Below are 16,398 nucleotides of genomic sequence, written 5' to 3' on the forward strand. Positions count from 1 at the left end.
TCCATCTCAGCAGCTTCTGTTTCAGTAAGCGCCTGATCTGTTGCCTCTTTCAACAACGGGTCTTCTAGCTGTTCTTTCACTAAACTGTCCCGATTAAAGTTGTTACTCCGTAAAGGGGTAAAGTCTACCACTGGGACTTTAGAAGCTGATTTTCGATTTCAGGTTGATCATCGGTACTGAACAGAGCATCCAAACTCCAATCCGAGGACTCATCATCAGGGGCAGGATGCGATTCCAAATTTTTAGCCATAGCCCTTGTTATAGCTGTAAAAGGAAATAGATGAGGACCCTCCTTACACCCTTCAATGGCATAATTCTCTCCAGAGAACTTCTCTGTAACATAAGGTTCTCGACAAATTCCTCCTCTTCCTAGATCATTACCCACCAATAGATCCACACACTTAATGGGAAAGATCAGTATCATAAAGGCCCAAAACAGCTTCACCTTGATATGAATCTATGCTCACATACACCTTATGAAGGGGTACTCTCGTGATGGCGCCACTGTAACCTTCTAGCAGAACATCCAGGTTAATATAGGTGTCATCGTTTAAAGGAAGTACTCCTTTTCTCAGTAAAGTCAGGTAGCTTCCCATATCCCGATAGGATACTATGTCCACCATTTGGTCCTCTATAATTCCAGCCTTACCCTTAACCCTTTCAGGGTCGACAGGCCCTCTCATAGACTTGTTCTCAGGGTTGCCCAAATTTCAAAAAAAAAAAAAAAATATTTTTCTTATGAAAAGATAGAGAATCTTTTCCCGATCACAGTGACACCAAAATTTGATGGAAACTTACGGAATTATGCTCTCGCAAAGTTAGCGGTCTCGACGATGTTTACACATCGGCGATTTTGCCCACTTTGAGCCCTATTTTCGGCCAATTCCAGTGTACTAGCCGACAAAAATCATAATTATTTCGCTAGAACTCCATTTTTTCTATCGAATGAGTACAAGAAACCACCCATTTACCGATTTCAACTATCCAATACAGTGGTCAGAATTTAGCAATTTTGCCAATTTCACACAAATTTCAAAAAATGCCAATTTCCAAATAGGGTCCAGAATAAACAAGAAAGACATTCCTAGCACTAAAATAAAATTTCCTCTGTTCATTAGTCACATCCCCATGCCCCTCTTACATTCTTTTGCTTTCCACTTTGAATTTTTATTCTCACAAAAAAATAGAAGATTTACTGTTATGCAGACTACTGCATTAGTGTAGAAATGGTATAAATAATATCAGCGCACTTGTGAAAGAATATTAGACTCACCATTTGACGTGTATTGGACACACAGCATGATTTGTTCACTTTTGAACTTTGGTAAAAATCGAACATTTCTGCTACTTTGAGCTCAATTTCAAGGTACTTTTCATTGTAAAACCAGTCAAAATCATCTAAATTTCTGTAATATGTCTTCCATTCTATAAATTGAGACCAGGAAAACTAGAATACAACAATAAATACCATACGAAAATACAGTGCAAAGTCACTGTTTTAATCCAAAAACACGGTCAAAGTTTTTTTTTCTCATTACGCACTGTGTGCTGCAGGATTTTTTTTATACCGCGCACACTGACCACATAGACCCATTCTTTCATATGTAGGCCTACCAGCTTTCTCTCATTAAATTTGAGGGTGCTAGAATTTAGGTGTACTAGTACGTCAAAAACCCTGGTGCGTAAGCCGTACTAGTACGGCCAAAACCCTGAAAGGGTTAAAAAAGTAAGGCAACATGGCTTCCGAAACTTTGTCAACGAACAACTCAGAGGGAATTAGGCACTTCAATTTGGATGTCTGATCCAATAAAACTCGCTCTTTCTGGGGACTGCCCTCTTTCAACGTAGAAGACGTCATCTGTACAGGTAATGTTTCTGAACCTGACCGCCTATGGTCTCGATTCAATTGGAAACATGAGCGCCTCCAGTGGCCTGGCTTCTGGCAATAAGAGCCAGTTGGTCCTCTTCTTGGTGTATCCATCTCATAAGATGGTCTTCCTTTACCATTACCAGGGACAACACTAGTGTAGGCTTTCGCTGAATGATGAGGCGAGGTCCGCTGATCCGGTTTCTTAGGCGAAAAGGGCTGACTCTTAGAATATAATATGGCTTTTTCTCTAGACACTTTTTCCTTTGTCAATTAAGAGGTTATCTCGAAATGATCAGCTAGAGAAGCAGAGGCCAACACATCTGCAGTCTGGTGTTCGATGGCAAAGGAGCGTACATCGCCCATCAGAGAGTTTTGAAATTCTTCTTGCAAGATCAACTGTATCAGACGCTCCACAGTATCACACCCAGATGACCTCAGCCATCTTTCTAGAGCCATCTTCTTTTGCCGGGCAAATTCTACCCAGGTTTGGCCAGGCAGTCATTGTAGAGAGCAGAAGGTACGCTGATAACTTACAGGAAGTAAGTCATACTCTTTTAAAATGATTTTCTTAACTGCCTCGTAATCTGCATACTTATCATAAGGGAGAGCTGCTGTACATGATTGAGCCTTACTTTTAAGAGTGGTGTGAAGTAAGGTAGCCCAACGTTCTCGAGGCCATCTCGTCCCTCATGTCTGATTCTCAAACGTGTTGAAGTGTCCAAGTCTGTTTCACAGAACCTGGGCACTAATGAGGCAGCCCTATGCAGGTCAAAGGTCAAGGTTGGAGAGGCGGACGACTTATTCCTTTCCTCCTCTTTTTGTCTCTCGAATCGGATGTTTTCCCTCTCGAACTCTTCTTTATACAGTAGGCGTTTAACTTTCAGTTGTGCTGTCTGCAGCTTTATGAGATGTTCCATTCGTTGAAAGTGTTCAAGCGTAAGAGGAGACAGAGGTACTGGAGGAGTGTCCTGCCAGACGAGGCTTGGGACGAGCTCCATCTCCGGTCGCCCTCACTTGACCAGGGCTAGCTAATGGGCTCTCGTTACCCGATTCAAGAGGCACATTATCCGAAGGCATGGCCTCTGCTTCCAAAGTGAGTCCTTCAAACGAAGACACCAAATGTGCTACTCCTAAAGACACAGACTCCCCCAAGGGTGTCTCGCCGTGAGAGTCCAAAACTGGGACGGAGTCAGACTGCTGAGAAAACAATATGTTCTGTATTATAGAATGGACGGTACTCACCGTATAACGATCGTTGTAAGAAACTCCCAAATTTCTAGCCACTTGCCAGCATTGTTGTAGTGGTAAAGTCTTCAGCCTATCTGGTGTCAAGTCCTTCACCAGCTGTGATATGTCATGATCCATGGCCACTAAGTTCAAGCTCCCAGACAGGCCCCCACTTGTTACGGTTTGAATCTTAGTCGTCTGCCAGGTTTAATGTCCACTGTAACAAAATCACTTCCAAGAATAAAAAGGAACTTCAAATCTTGGAAATATAAGGCACAAATAAGAATCACTCAGCATTTTGCAGGCCTTTTATTAAAAATTTTAAATACTTCTCTTGGATATTCGTAAATATCCATTAAATATTACTTAATGAGATCCTTTCAATCACTTAAAAATCCTAAATTGTAGGTATACAATATTACGGGGCTTAACCATAAATTAACACCTTCAATGTCTATACGGACACTACACTTGAAAATATTCAGAGGAGCAAGACTGTTTCCTCAATAGTAACACATGACTTGAAAGAGTATATACATCAAAAAGGAACTCCTTCACTGAGTAAGGTCAATATCACTGGGACTTCTACACACGACACTGGTAGACACATTGTATACCGAAGATATCTGGATGTGACTTTCTGCTGACTCCACCACAGAATTTTCAACTCAAGCCAGTTCAGGAGTTTCTCAACTAGATTCTTCAAGACACCAGGAGAGAACCGTACCGGAGTACTAGTAGGTCTGCCAAGGCGCTGTTCACCCAGTCAGCAGTGAGTGTGAACTGGCCTTACACAGTAAATCCCTTCATGATGTCAACTCGTCACAGGGGGAGAGGATAGAGAGGTGTGAACTACCCACCAATGGACATACCTTGTTATAAACCTTAGACAGGTGTACCTACCTAACACATTACTCAAGATATATATACAGTGGACCCTCGACCAGCGATGGCATCGATTAACGATAAATCTGACTAGCGATACATTTTATCGCAAAAATTTTGCCTCGATTAGCGCTAAAAAACTCGACCAACACTATTCGTTCCATCTGAGACGCATCCACTTCTGGCCAGTGTTTACAAGCCAGCCAGCCACCGCGGTCGCTTCCAAGCATACAATTGGAACATTTCATATTATCACAGCCTTTTTAGTGATTGCACCTGCAAAATAAGTCACCATGGGCCCCAAGAAAGCTTCTAGTGCCAACCCTACAGCAAAAAGGGTGAGAATTACTATGGATATGAAGAAAGAGATCATTGCTAAGTATGAAAGTGGAGTGCATGTCTCCGAGCTGGCCAGGATGTACACAAAACCCCAATCAACCATTGCTAATATTGTGGCCAAGAAAACGGCAATCAAGGAAGCTGTTCTTGCCAAAGGTGCAACTATGTTTTCGAAACTGAGATCGCAAGTGATAGAAGATGTTGAGAGACTGTTATTGGTATGGATAAACGAAAAACAGATAGCAGGAGATAGCATCTCTCAAGCGATCATATGTGAAAAGGCTAGGAAGTTGCATGACGATTTAATTAGAAAAATGCCAGCAACTAGTGGTGATGTGAGTGAATTTAAGGCCAGCAAAGGTTGGTTTGAGAGATTTAAGAATCGTAGTGGCATACATAGTGTGATAAGGCATGGTGAGGCTGCCAGTTTGGACCAAAAAGCAGCTGAAAAATATGTGCAGGAATTCAAGGAGTACATACACAGTGAAGGACTGAAACCTGAACAAGTGTTTAATGGTGACACTGACAATGTTGTGAAACACTTTAGGAATGTCAAAGGAACGGGAGGTACAGGCCTCTATGAGCAGATATGTTGTGCGACAGAGGTCCAGTGACTCTCAAGCTGGTCGTAGTGGCATTAAAAGAAGAAGGGAAGTAACCCCGAAAAAGGACTTGCCACCTCAAGTCCTAATGGAAGGGGATTCCCCTTCTAAACACTAAGACCATCAACACACTCCCCTCTTCCCATCCCATCAATCATCACCAGATCTTCAATAAAGGTAAGTGTCATGTAACTGTGCATGTCTTCTTCAGTTTGTGTGTATTAAAATTAATATTTCATGTGTTAAAATAATTTTTTTTCAATACTTTTGGGTGTCTTGCACGGATTAATTTGATTTCCATTATTTCTTATGGAGAAAATTAACTTGACTAACGATGAGCTCTCAGGAACGGATTAATAGCGTTAGTCGAGGGTCCACTGTATATACATTTACACATCATACCAAGGTATATTCCTAAACCAGATAATATTATAAACTAGTGGAATCTTTAATTTAGCTAATATTAAAGAAACCCCGAGTATAATATTAAGTGGACAATACACACATAAATTAATCTCATTATGACCTTGGTCATAACAGTGACCGTATTAGAAAGTCATGTGGGGGAGCCGTATTGCGAGTTTTGGTCATACATAATTTGAAATGTTCACATTAGCAGAGAGCCTCAAGCCGAAACGCCATAAAGCAGGGTCCTACTGTATATACTGTTTTTTGTTACAATGGCATATAAGGGTAGTTGTGATAAAAAAAAAAGGCTTCATGATAACCTTAGTGCTCACATTAAAATGAATAAAATTCGTTGAGAAGTCAGAGGATGAATGTGCCATCTTGTTTTGACTTCCTACAATAAATACTACTCACCACTCCAGGACTCAAGTCCATCTCTGGTACTTGAGTCCTAGAGATGGGAAGTACAGTGTCTGCACTCTGAAGGAGGGTGTTAATGTTGCAGTTTTGTAAACTGTAGTGTAAAGCACCCCTCTGGCAAGACAGTGATGGAGTGAATGATGATGAAAGTTTTTCTTTTTCCCACCCTGCTTTGGTGGGAATCAGCCGATGTGTTAACCCTTAAACTGTCCAAATGTAGATCTACGTTTTTTCAACATTTGAAAGTATGTAAAAAAAGTAGATCTTCTTTTCTTTTTTTAAATTTGAAAACGTGCAAAAAAAACTTTGATCTGTTTTTTTATTTGTTATATTTGAAAATATGTAAAAAAAAAAAACGTAGATCTACTTTTGGAGCACTACATATGTGAACATAGATCTGCTTGGACAGTTTAAGGGTTAATAAATAAATAAAAGAGAAAAATAAATAATGAGTTGACTATACATGCATTTTACTATTTTATTGCTTTCTTAGGCCTAGTTCTATTGCTCAGTATATGGTAGTGTAAACATGTTATCAAACATTTATTTGCATTTAAAAGTTAAAAAAAAAAAAAACAAGGGCGATTCACTCGACAGTGATTCTTGCTTAACGGAGGTAGCCTGGAACCTAACCCGCCACATAATGGGGGCCTTTCTGTACATACAGTATATCCATGACATTGTTAAAAATATACAAAAAGTAATATGCTGGAAAACCATGCTATAAATTTAGTTTATTTCTCTTTATTCTATTTATCCTATTCTCATTCTGTAAGCTGCAAGGTGCATATCCATTATGGAAACATTTTAATTTGCCAACTTTCACTATTTCCAGCACTGAAATGTTTGTTAAAGGTATTCAAAATGCATCCCAGGTTATGATAATACAGATCAGGAATAAACATGCAGAAGATCACTTAAGATGCTTTTAAGCAATAGCACATATGCAGAAAAAATTAGTACAGCCAAGCAAGACAAAAATATTACAACTGCATGACAAAAATATCAAAACTGCATGACAAAAATAGTATAGATTTGACAAAGACAAAAACGAACACTGTTTCCTTAACTAATAACATCCAAATGACCACAGAGCCAATTACAGTAGTGCTATGCATACATACTGCATACAGTAGATGCTTACTGCTGAGAGCATTCTATGGTATAAAGCTGAGCTCTAGGTGGATTTTAATGTGTTGAAGTGATGAATATATTTCCATTACTGCAGCTGCTCTTGCCTTCTTCTGCAATGAAAAAGTTATTCATACTATTATGTTATGTTAAGACAACCAAAATGAGGAAAGAAAATAAAATTCAACATCAAAAGATAAATCATAATCTTATATACATAAGCTAGATATATAAAAATATTTTGAGCTTATTACTAAAGGGTGATCAAAGAGAACAGTATACTGGCAGTATACAGTATACTGTATACCAAGTAACAGTATACCAGTATACAGTATACCAAGTAATATTTTGAGCTTATTACTAAAGGGTGATCAAAGAGAACAGTATACTGGCAGTATACAGTATACCAAGTAACAGAAGTGGTGGTGGTAAGGATGAAACAAGAAAGGCAAAGTCTGGGATAGAAAATGCTCGAGAAGGAGAGAGATATAAAGAACATATTGTAAACCACTTATTCAAGTGGATACGGGCTGCAGTGTAATGCAGCGAGGTATGGACAAATAGTTGACAGTACGGAATATCATTGCGTAGAAGAAGGGCACTTTCATTAAAGGTCCCATCTGAGAAACGATCTGAAGAATACAATAAATTATAGCCTGAGATAGGTTGGAAAACAGCCGAGTGTAATTTTGGTTCTTGTAAGCAAGCACCAACAGGGGAAAACCTGGAAAGCAACATCTGAAGCTCACCCCGATTACCCCTGAGGCCGCGGATATTCCACTGTAAATAGGCCATGATTGGCGATGAAGAAAATACCAGGAATCTGTAGGTAAAGGCACCTACGGACTAGAGGGGTTAGAAAAGTCAACGTGTGGTGGCATTGGAAGATGTTCAAGTAGCAAAGGAACGGAGTGTTGCGAAGAATGGGGTTGTGAAGATGGAGGAGAGGGAAGAGAAGGAACAGGAAGTGAATCAGTGTCCATTGAAGGTTTAGTCTCTGCAATATATTCTGAAATGGCTTCAAGTGTTTCTGAATTCAAAGATGTATGGGAGACCATATTGGAGATAGAAGGAGGAGGGTGAGTAAAGATTGGGACAGTAATGGACTGTACCAAAGTAGAGGGGAAGGGAAGAGTGTAAGGGACTGGAGATGAAGTGTGGGGGGGGACAGAAGAGGCAGAAACCTGGGAAGTGGCAGAAGAGGGAGAAACTTGGGAGGGGACGGGGGTGGAAGGCAGAGTACGAGGAGGAGGGTGAATCTCCACACTTGTAATAGAGCCAGAGAGAGGGGAAGAACTAGGTACAGAGACTGGAAAGGTAAAGTGTGGAGGTGGAAGAAGGGAAGGAAGGGGCAAAGAAGATTTGAGCAATGTGGATTTGTTGGACTTATGAGAAGTAGAGGGGCAATTGGTATTAGGTGTCGTACGAGGTCTTGTCGATACTGGGGCTTGTGAGGAAGGACGCGAAGATGTGAGAACAGACTGAGTTGTAGTCGGGACGTCAGAGCCAAGGACAGCAAAAGGATTAGATGCCAGAGTGGCTATGGGAGGGGTAACAACAGAGGAGGTTGCAGAAGATAGGACCCCAGAAGTGGGGGGATGTTTGGAAACACGAGAATAAGAAACACGGGGTAGTCTCCCTTGGAGGCGGAGATGAGTAACTGCCATAGCATAAGGGAGACCTTCTGCCTCTTTGAGGCAACGGATTTCACATTCATTTAAGTAGACCTGGCAACGGCGGGAGTACGAAGGGTGAGCTTCATTACAATTAAGGCAAGATGGAGGTTGACTGCAAGATGTATGTATTAGAATGGTCGTCGGCACCACAGACTGGGCATTCGGCCATAGATCTGCAATATTTCGCTGGGTGACCAAAACGCCAGCAATTTCTACATTGTTGTGGTGTAGGTATCACCTTTCGAACTTGTAACCAATGTCCCGCGACATATACAGAGGACGGGAGTTCTCAGCTGTCAAAAGTTAAACGAGCCACATTGCAAGGGTAACGTCTCCGCCCCCGGGCAGGAAGGACATAAGTGTCTACTTTGAGAATTGGGAGATCCTGAAGTTCCAGCTGTTCAAGAATGTCATTGCCACATGACTGGAAATTCTGTTGGACTATGGTATGGGGCAGAATGACAGTACCACTACAAGAATTGAGAGAAAGATGTTTTTCAATAGTAATAGGAGTAGTATCGATATTCGAAAGGAGAGAAAGATCATGAGCTTGGGTAGCATTCTGGACAGTGACGATGCGCGTACCGCTCTTGAGAGCATACCATACCCCCGGCCGGGATTGAACCCGCGGTCATAGAGTCTCAAAACTCCAGCCCATCGCGTTAGCCACTAGACCAGCTAGCCACAATAAGATTCATCCAACTAGGTATATTTCTACACCATAGGAAGGTTAGCACAGGCACCTCTGTGACCACAAATGCAAGTTTTTACAGACGAATCTCCAGCTAGCGTGGCCGTGACGAACTCTAGCTCAAGTCCCTTCACTGCCGTCAACATGACTCAAGAAATCGTAATGACACGATTGCAAACAAACCATACCCCCGGCCGGGATTGAACCCGCGGTCATAGAGTCTCAAAACTCCAGCCAGTCGCGTTAGCCACTAGACCAGCTACCCACAATAAGATTCATCCAACTAGGTATATTTCTACACCATAGGAAGGTTAGCACAGGCACCTCTGTGACCACAAATGCAAGTTTTTACAGACAAATCTCCAGCTAGCGTGGCCGTGACGAACTCTAGCTCAAGTCCCTTCACTGCCGTCAACATGACTCAAGAAATCGTAATGACACGATTGCAAACAAACCATACCCCCGGCCGGGATTGAACCCGCGGTCATAGAGTCTCAAAACTCCAGCCCGTCGCGTTAGCCACTAGACCAGCTAGCCACAATAAGATTCATCCAACTAGGTATATTTCTACACCATAGGAAGGTTAGCACAGGCACCTCTGTGACCACAAATGCAAGTTTTTACAGACGAATCTCCAGCTAGCGTGGCCATGACGAACTCTAGCTCAAGTCCCTTCACTGCCGTCAACATGACTCAAGAAATCGAAATGACACGATTGCAGTGAAGGGACTTGAGCTAGAGTTCGTCACAGCCACGCTAGCTGGAGATTCGCCTGTAAAAACTTGCATTTGTGGTCACAGAGGTGCCTGTGCTAACCTTCCTATGGTGTAGAAATATACCTAGTTGGATGAATCTTATTGTGGCTAGCTGGTCTAGTGGCTAACGCGACTGGCTGGAGTTTTGAGACTCTATGACCGCGGGTTCAATCCCGGCCGGGGGTATGGTTTGTTTGCAATCGTGTCATTACGATTTCTTGAGTCTTGAGAGCATGAAATGAAATATCTCTACCAACATGACGCAGGAGCGCTTTGCCAATACTATGGTCAGAAAGGTAGGCAGAAGAAGAAGTCGGTCTTAAAGTAAAGAATTTAGTTCATTGTGTGGTCCGAAACTGAGCGTGGAGAGAGAGTGCTTGACGTGTCGGTCTTTTCCGAGTAGAATGGGAAGGTAACGAAGGAGCATCATCAGGAGATTGACGTTGGCGTTTAGGAGTAGGACCGGAGTTGGTCCGGCGTGAAATGGGCGGGCGATTCGAAAATTGCCGTACCGTAGAGGGAGAAGCCGGAAGCATAGTCAAAGGAGAGCGGAGTTCAGACAAATCGAAGGAGTCAGTCGAAGCCCCGGTACCTGAAGCGGGTGAGGAAACAGCACCAGCAAGAGGTACAGGGGCATCAGGAGTGTCCGAAGAGTGGTCTAAACACAAGGCAGGGTCAGAATGGGGTGCGGTATCAAGAAGGGGCCCGGGGGTAGTGGGTTCATGGATTGGGTTCTCCATGGTTAGGTTACTCCTTTGCTTTTTGTTTTTAAGAAAAAAAAGAAAGGAAGAAAATAAAATAAAAATAAAAAAATAATAAAAAAGGGGGGGAGCGGGGAGGAATAGTTCCCAGGAGGAATGAAAGGGCCGGAAATCTCCCTCCGCGCCCAAGAGGACCTCAGCACCGCTAGTAGCGCAGATGCAGCATGGAACCCGTGCCATACCCTACCCTTCATGCCAGTAAACCAGCAATCCGGGATAGCAACCTCACATCTGCCGAGCTACCTTGGTGGACAAAAGAGAGGGCGGCCGGATATCCGCCACAAAGCATACCTCCTTCGGCCACCACCCCCGGAATCCGAAAGGTGGCTTCCAGAGATACACCCGTCGCCCGAAAGACACCCAAAGCTACTCCGGGATACCGGAGAGGGATCGGGACATCCCCAGGCGATCCAGATTCCACGGCAAACTACGCCACCGCCAAGAACCTCAACGGAATGGGATGGACCCCGGTGTCCTTTCCCCTACCTAGGAACTAGTGCACCTGTGGGAGAAATCCCAAAGGCCAAAAAGAGGAAGGGCAAAAGGGAGGGGTGGGGAGGAGGAGGAGGAATGGAAAAAGGGGAGGATGGGGAGGATGGGATAGGGAAGGGGAGAATGGGGGGTAATTAGGTTCGGTCTGAGGAAGAAGACCGACAGGTCTAATTCCTCAGACCAAGAGCCTCTTCACCACGCCAAGGAGCCCCCCTTGAAGAGGTCAAGAGAGCAGAAAAGGCATGCAAGTGACCTAGGGTTATATCAGGCCTAGGAAAGGTTGGAGGGAGGGCGTAAAGGAGGTTTTGTGTGCGAGGGGCTTGGACTTCCAGCAGGCATGCGTGAGCGTGTTTGATAGGAGTGAATGGAGACAAATGGTTTTTAATACTTGACGTGCTGTTGGAGTGTGAGCAAAGTAACATTTATGAAGGGGTTCAGGGAAACCGGCAGGCCAGACTTGAGTCCTGGAGATGGGAAGTACAGTGCCTGCACTCTGAAGGAGGGGTGTTAATGTTGCAGTTTAACCCTTTCAGGGTCCAAGGCCCAAATCTGGAGTCACGCACCAGTGTCCAAGAATTTTCAAAAAAAAAATTTGTTATTTTTTCTTATGAAATCGTAGAGAATCTTTTTGTGAAGGTAATAAAACAAAAAGTACGAAATTTGGTGGAAAATTGACGAAATTATGCTCTCGCGAATTTTGATGTGTCAGCGATATTTACAAATCGGCGATTTTGCCGACTTTGACTCCCATTTTAGGCCAATTACATTATTCCAGTCAACCAAATTCTTAGCTATTTCACTAGTATTACTTCTATTCTATCGATTGAGCACAAGAAATCGCCAAGTCAACTGTTTCAACTACAAAATAAAGTGATCGGAAATTGTTAATTTGGCCAATTTAACACAAAGTTCAAAATATTCCAATTTCAAAATAGGGTCCAGAATGAACAATGTAGGCATTCCTGGCACTAAACTAACATTTCCTCTGTTCATCAGTTATGTTTTGAGGCTTTACAAATAAATTCCATTTTGATTTTTTATTCACATAATGAATTTTTATTCACACCAAAAAATAGAAGATTTACTGTTATGCAATACTGTAATAATTGTATAAATATCATCACCATATTTGTGAATGTATATTAGACCCACCAGCTGATGTGTATTAGACGTGTGAGGTCGTTTGTTTACTCTTGAATATCGGCAAAAATTTAACATTTCTGCTACTTTGAGCTCAGTTTCAAGCCATTTCCAGTGCTAAAACCAATCAAAATCATCTCTATTTCTGTAATATGTCTTCCATTCTATCAAATGAGACCAAGAAATCGCAAATACAACTATAAAAAACATACGAAAAAACACTGCAAAGTTGCTGTTTTAATCGAAAAATCATGATTTCATTTTTTTTCTCTCATTATACACAGTGTGCTGCAGGATCTGTTTTATGTGGTGCACACATACCACATAGATGTATTCTCTCATATCTAGGCCCAAATGTACCACTCACAGTTTATCAGAGTGAGCTGAGCTCATGGCGTAGATCTACGGTTTGGACCCTGAACGTAAAGCTGTAGATCTACGGGACGGACCCTGAAAGGGTTAAAAACTGTAGTGTAAAGCACTCTTCTGGCAAGACAGTGATGGAGTGAATGATGGTGAAAGTTTTTCTTTTTTGGGACACCCTGCCTTGGTGGGAATCGGCCAGTGTGATAATAATAATAAAAAATAACATTTAAGGAACCTAAGTTTAATTATAAAATCTAGGAAATCAACAGGCTGAATAAAACACTTCAAAATATACCATAACAAGCCAGTGATGATACTTTTGTGAGTCTTATATAGTACACACAGTATACTCAATACACTTGGACAATGTTGTAAAGCCCCACTCAACGCAGTAAAATTGTGGATCTGGAGAATGTAATGTACAGAGAAATTTGACTGCTCATAATTTCAAACACCTAAATTATTGACAATGCCTAAAATCTCTCAAATTATACTTCTTGAAGCACAGAGAAGAATGATGTACCATAATTTACTAATGGAAGACACCGGAGAGACTGGTTTCAAACCAATACAATAACATTACAGCACTTCTGTAATATACCTGTGACTGGTTTCGAGTTTTTCTGCTCACACAGTCAGGCCTAGGGCCACACTTGTCTGTTGTATCTTCAACCAGGCTATTAGCCAGTACTTGTCAGCTAGTAATAAAACAGGATGTTCAAAAAGGTTTCCTTTATTCCACAGTACTCTACTGTACTTGTGAATGCAGTAGACTCTCCAGTAATAATTCGTCACTGTTTTGGTTAATTTTGGCGTTACACAGATCCCCGGGTTACTGTACAGTAGTGGATATATATGAAGTAAATAGCACTTATTTCTAATAACTGAAATTTTCAGTTGTCCAATGAACTCCAGGTTCAACTGTAACGAGATAACAAGACCATTACTATACAGTGGACTCCCGGTATTCGATGGCATTGGTATTTGATAAATCCGGTTTTCGATGCATTTTAACGCAAAAATTTTTCCTCGGTATTCGATACAATTCGTACGAGACATGTCCATGTGTGGCTTGAACTGCTCCGTGTGTGTTAGTGTTTACAAGCCAGCCAGTGTGTGCGCATCTAAGGATACATTCGGTACATTCCACATTATCCACATTATCACTGTGTTTGGTGCTTGTTTCTGCAAAATAAGTCACCATGGGCGCCAAGAAAGCTTCTAGTGCCAACCCTTCAAGAAAAAAGTCGCTAATGACTTATGAAATGAAGAAAGAGATAATTGCAAAGTACGAAAGTGGAGTGCGTGTGTTGGAGCTGGTTAGGTTGTATAATAAACCCCAATCAACCATCTCTACTATAGTGACCAGGAAAACGGCAATTAACCCTTTGACTGTTTCAGGGCCCTCTCTGAAACTGTCATTCTATGTCGCCAAATATTCGAGAAAAAAAAAATTATTTTTTCTTATGAAAATGTTAGGAATATTTTTACTAGTGTTTTAAGCCTAAAAAAAATTTTTGCCATCAGTACTTACCGAGATATAGAGCCGCAAAGTTTGCAGAAATTGACGTGCGTACGGCAACAGCGGCGACTGCCGCCCACCCGGTATTCTTTTATTTACTCTAATTCAAAGGTTTCTTGCATTTTTCAATATTTTTCTTTTCCAGGTAACTTATGTGGCCTGTGAGACCAATGTAAGGTGCATTGTTCAAATATACACTCATTATTTACAACACAATAACAGAACAAACTTTATCACTATTAGTTTGTGTATACACTTTGTTTACACAAACAAACAATACAAAACAATGTTTATTACTATTGTTCCATAATATATATACATATGTACAGTCACTAAACACGTTCCTAGAACTGCTGCAGCTTGTGGAACTCTTTGAAACATGGGTATATGCAGAGGGGCACTTCACACTCCTCACACATAAAACGAGTGTCTCTGCGTGTTTGTGGGCGTTTTGTGGTATGCATACATACATAACACCTCTTCTGAGCATTTTTCTTGGCAGTAGTAGGAGGCAGTTGTATGGGGTAGTGATCACCAGGCCTCATACGAGATGACGTCTGTGGGCGCTGGTCTATTGCAGGAGTTGCTCCTTTGTACTTTGCAATTATTTGTCTGATTACTGACAGGCAAAATTCACCATATTTTGGTGTTTTGTTGGTCTTCAACTTGTATATGTTATAAGCATTTAGCATAGAGATATCAACAAGATGGAAAAAAAGTTTGATATACCACTTATAACTCTTGCGTACACAGTCTGCAAACCCAATCTGCATGTCACATTTGTCCACTAAGCGCATATTGAGGTTGTAGTCCATGACAGCTGCAGGCTTTAGAATGGGTTCATTGGTCTCTCTGTTGTCCCTGCCACTGGGTACCATTTCGTTTGTGTGAACTGATGTCAACAATGTGACATCACGTTTGTCATGCCACCGAAATGCCATGATGTCATTGGCAGCAAAGGCTTGCACCTCACCTCTGCGAGTGCCAGCGTCGAACCTTGGCATATGTTTGCGATTACCACGCACTGTGCCACACACGTCTGTCAAGTTCACTCGCAAGAAATCACTGAGTAAGGGGCTTGTGTACCAGTTATCAGTAAATAACATATGCCCCTTACCAAGATATGGTTCCATCATTGTTCGAACCACATCACCAGAGATACCCAATAACTTCATGGTATCTCTCAAAGTATTACTGCCAGTGTACACAATAATATCTAAAACAAGACCACTTCTGCAATCACACAGTACAAATAGCTTTATACCAAAGCGTTTCCTCTTGCTTGGTATATATTGCTTGAATGAGTCTTCCTTTGAATAAAATCAAGGACTCATCAATAACAAGCTTCCTGAAGGGATAAAAATACATGCAGCACTTTTGTTTCAGGTACATAAACACATTTCTTATCTTATATAACCTGTCGCTTCTGTCAGGCCTGGTTTTGTCTGAAAAGTGTAACATACGCAACAGTATCAGGAAACGATTGACACCTATAATGTCACTAAAACCTGGAGTTGAAATCAGGCGATCTGTTGTCCAGTATGTGGTGACAGTGTGCTTATACACATGTGGCATAAGCATTATTGTGGCAAAAAACAGGTACATCTCTGCCACAGTTGTCTCCTTCCACTTGTGTAGCCGTGATTTTGGTGAGAGAATTGTATTTCCCATGGTGTATTCACAGTATGTGTTGGTTTCCCTGACAATGATGTCCATCAGGGGTTCATCGAAGAATAACTCAAAGCAGTCCAGTTCACTGGCATTGTTCCCAAGTGGACAAGATGGCTTTATTCCACTTTGTGTTTCATCAAAGTCATGGGGACTGGGAACAAACTCGTCACCGTCCTGCCAATCCCAGATGCGGTCTGCTGGTGGGGTCTGGATATTGTACCGTGGTTGTGGCTGTGCAGGTTGTGGTGGTGCAGGTTGTGGCAGTGTGGGGTAGGGTGAGGCTGGTTGTTCTGCTGAGTCAGCCGCGTGGCTAGTAGCGTGGCCCGGTGATGGTGCCACATGGGCCGTGCCACCCTCACTATCACCACCACTGCCTCCTCCCTCACTGTCACCATTCATACCCATCGCTACAATATCGTCATCTTCACTATCAGGTCGTGGT

At 42.1% G+C, this 16,398-nt stretch overlaps 1 protein-coding gene across 7 annotated transcripts in view; it reads right to left on the reverse strand.

Moving 5' to 3' along the window:
- The window catches only part of LOC128696955 (uncharacterized), a 92,935-nt gene that overhangs the window by 56,617 nt on the left and 19,920 nt on the right, over positions 1-16,398 (reverse strand). For 2 of the 7 annotated variants that reach the window (XM_070095131.1, XM_070095133.1), the window contains 2 exons: positions 6,896-6,995; positions 3,113-3,314 (listed from right to left, as the gene is read on the reverse strand). The exons of 1 other annotated variant lie outside the window; for it this stretch is intronic. The gene's annotated coding sequence lies outside the window, so the exon portion shown is untranslated. Of the gene's footprint in view, positions 1-3,112; positions 3,315-6,875; positions 6,996-16,398 lie in introns of all 7 variants that reach the window. 4 more of the 7 variants (XM_070095128.1, XM_070095129.1, XM_070095130.1 and 1 more) reach the window with 2 other exon arrangements.

Source organism: Cherax quadricarinatus, chromosome 49 (genome assembly GCF_038502225.1).
Source record: "Cherax quadricarinatus isolate ZL_2023a chromosome 49, ASM3850222v1, whole genome shotgun sequence".
In the NCBI taxonomy this organism is placed as follows: Eukaryota; Metazoa; Arthropoda; class Malacostraca; order Decapoda; family Parastacidae; genus Cherax; species Cherax quadricarinatus.